Source organism: Centruroides sculpturatus, unplaced genomic scaffold, assembly GCF_000671375.1.
Source record: "Centruroides sculpturatus isolate CEXI.00-Female unplaced genomic scaffold, Cexi_2.0 scaffold100, whole genome shotgun sequence".
Taxonomy (NCBI): Eukaryota; Metazoa; Arthropoda; class Arachnida; order Scorpiones; family Buthidae; genus Centruroides; species Centruroides sculpturatus.
In genome coordinates, this window is record NW_019384300.1 from 856,850 (window position 1) to 860,678 (window position 3,829).

General features: G+C 25.5%; 1 non-coding gene across 1 annotated transcript; it reads left to right on the forward strand.

Annotated features, from left to right (window-relative positions):
- Positions 1–3,480: 3,480 nt before the first annotated feature.
- On the forward strand, positions 3,481–3,552 carry Trnaa-cgc. The gene has a single exon. It is a non-coding gene; the product is annotated as a tRNA-Ala (tRNA).
- The last annotated feature ends 277 nt before the right edge of the window (positions 3,553–3,829 follow it).

Below are 3,829 nucleotides of genomic sequence, written 5' to 3' on the forward strand. Positions count from 1 at the left end.
ATTTCTATGATGATAACATCTGTAACCTTACACTGAATTATTTAAGTTATACGAATCAAAATCATGATTTAGCCTATTTGTAGAAAAAGCAATTTTATAATTTACTTAATTAAGTAAAATTTAATTAAATTTTACTTAAAATGTTTATTGAAGAAACATTTATATTTACATATTTTGATGCGTAATGTATCTTTTTATTATCGATTTTCAGCTGATCTATTTGTTTACTTATTTAAATTGTTTTATTTCGTCAGAAAATTTAGATTTTAATAAATTAAATTAAATTAAATTAAATATATTATTAAAAATAATGAGGCGAAATTCATTTTCTAATTATTAAATTAATATATTTTTTCTATAATTTCCTTGTCTATAGAATGAAGTTAAAGTCATTTTAACAATGGAATTGCGAATTTATCTGTAATATTCGCTCGTCCGTTTGTCTGTACGTTAGTAGTATTTAATATATAATATTTATTAAGTAAAAGTAAAAAAAAAATCTGAAGTTAAGCATCTTAATCTGAAATCTCTTCTATTGTACACGAAAGAGAAAGGAGAGAAAAGAGGATCGAACAAAATTTTCATAATCCGTATTCTAAACCCCTGCATGTGAAAATTAAATTTATTAGAAGTGTAGACAACCCCTTGGAAGTGGCACTGAACCCTTTAGGATCTGCTAAAATCCACAAGAAAATTGAATTAAAGGCGTAATACCCATAACTAAATTTTCCAATGGTGGTATGGTACATATGAATAAAATGATTCATCCCATTAGAACGAATTTAATTCAATTAGTTGGATAAGAGAGTTACATAAGAGTCGGTTCGTTTGCCAACAATCGAAGAATGGTCAGATATTACAAAAATGGATGTCGTTGGTGCAATCCAATTGATTTATATGTAATGACAGGGGGGAAGCAGTGGCCAAATTGTTTTCCATTGGGAAGGTTGATCTTTACACATCGTTTGCATAATGAAGGAAGTGTTTCAATGCCCAAATGTGATTAAATTTCACGCAGAGAGAAAATTTACATCACAATAAAACTTCGTTAGATCTATTCAATTTGTTGCCACCGCAATCTTAAGATATAAAGATTTGTTTTAATTAATATTACTCGATTTTTTTTCGTGTGGGGGGTTAAGAAGCCATTCGCTTTTAATATATTGTTGCGTGTTTTATGGCGTGACGAAATAATACTTTTTTTTTAACTTATTGTTGTAACTATGAATAATAATTGCAGTTAGAAAATGTGTTGTAGGGTAAGAAAAGAGTTAAATTAATTTATGTGGATGTTCTTTCGATCACAAAACTGTCCCCCCTTTTTTAATATTTAAATTAGCTCAACTCTTCGGTCTCTTTACATAATTGATATCCAGATAATGGCACTCGAATTATTAATTTTAATTTTCACTCTCCCCCTTCGTATTTATAATCGATGTGAAGAAGAAGAGAGGTGAGAAGATATTACATATAAAAGGAGGGGGTTTGATATAAATAATATAAATTTTCAGTTTTAACCCTCTTTTGTATATATAATCTATGTGAAGAAGAGGAGTGAGAAGATGTTAAACACAAGAAAAGGAGAAAGATTTAATATAAGTTGTTTATAAGTTTAATATAAGGGGGAAAGGAATATAAATTTTAATTTTAACCTCCCTCTTCGTATGTATATAGTCTACGTGATATAGAAGAGAGGTGGAAAGATAATACACAAGGGGAAGATCTAATATAAATTGTTTTGTAAGAGAAAATATAAAATGTATTTAGGTAGATACTAGAAAAGAAAATTAGAAATTTTCTTCTTTTCTTTATAATTTTTTTAATCGAAAGTTCTTTTCGGATAATCTAAAAAAAGTAAAGAACTATTCGGATTTATTCTAAACTAATTCCTTTTTTAAATCCTTCAGGTAAATACTAGATTTATTCTTTAGCTACTCTATTTCTTTTTTTTTTCTTTCCTCCAGTCATCTATTGAAAAATTCTTGATGATTATGGCTGAAGTATTTGATATAAAGTAGAATTATTTTTACTTATCTACTTTACTTTATCATACCTTGACGCTTTAATCTGTATTGTGGTCAGCATCGCTTTATCTACTGTAATACTTATTAATGGTTTTTCCCTTCTTTCTTACCTTTCAAACGTAAAAAAGGGGAATATCTAAGCTTCTTTCTTTATATTTTTACTTAATAAAGTTGTTCTTTACTCGATAATACTTATATAATCACTTCTAGAGCATAAACTATCGATTTAGAATTAAAAATAAATTTTTTACTAAAATCTTGATGCGTGTTTCCTTGATATAATGCAACTTAACTAAATAAATTCTTAATAAAAAGTAATTTAACATTAAAATTTTTTAAACATACGAAGTTTAAAAGAGATTTACTTAGAAAAGCCTTAAAATTCCATAAATTACAGAAGAAAATGAAGAAAATACGTAACTCGTGATTTTCTTCGTACGCCATTTTAATAACGGTTTAAAAACTTTAATATCGGTTTATAAATATTATAAGATTCGTAAATTATAATATAATTATGATAAATGTTATGAAAACAGGCATAAATTAATAATAAATAAGGAATTTTTTAAAGTAAATTTTTTTTTTGTTTTTGGAGAGGTATAAATTAACGATTTTTGGCCAACTTATGATTTAAGAATTTTACTGGAATATCTGTCACGAGATATGATCATCAGTGTATGTCTTTAATCTATAGGTTTGTTCCAATTACAACAAAATTATTAACAGAACAGGTGGTGTATGTCATGCAACTCCGGTTAATGACATACTACATGATTGATGTATAAACAACTCAAAATATAGGTTTTACGATATGATAATACTTTACTTATACATATAATTTCGTTATTTTTCGTCATATATATATAGATTTAATCGTAAAAAAAATTTTTCATAAAATTCATAAATTTTTTCGCTCATAGATGGAGGCACATGTCATAAATTATTATTAATGCATATATATCTATATACATTTAATTATTATAAATTAAAATTAATAAATTAATAAAATTTGATATTTAACCAATTTAGTTTAAAAAATTAATTTTAATTAAATATTTATTTAATAATTATAATTATTATTTTAAATCAATCATTAGTTTAATAATATGTTTTCAATAACTTAAGTAATGGAATTTTATTCGCTTATTTCGACCAATCGTCGAAGAGTTTAGTAATTATAAATTAATTTAAATTAATTTGTAGCTAATTTTAATATCATTAACATTAATTATAATTAATTAAGTAACTTTTTTTTAACTTCTTTTCAGTGCTAACATCAGAATCGATTGCTCGTTACCTCTTGTTTTGTAATTTAAATAAGGTTTTTTTAAATGGAATTTCAATTAATTATGTGATTTATTAAACTTAATTAATTATTAATCATAATTAATTATAAATAACGTACAAATGAGTGAGTTATGTATTTAAGACTCATTTACGAACCTTCCGTAGCCAAGGGGGTGTAGCTCAGTGGTAGAGTGTTCGCTTCGCATGCGAAAAGTCCCGGGTTCGAACCCCGGCACCTCCACGTGGTCATTGAATTTTTTTTATCGTTTTTAATCTCATTAAAACGTTTAAATATCTTCATTATTTCATAATAATTAAGATTACGAATTGAAATCGATTTTTAAAATTTTATTCCTCACTCAAAATCGATTAACAGATGTCTGACTGAATGTACTTTCTACTCTCAACAGTCTTTTTTTTACGTAATATTGAAAATATTTTATGCCTAAAATTGAATTGTAATTAACTTTTAAACTTTTAATATAAATATTAATGGCGTTAATTTACGTAAAGAATAT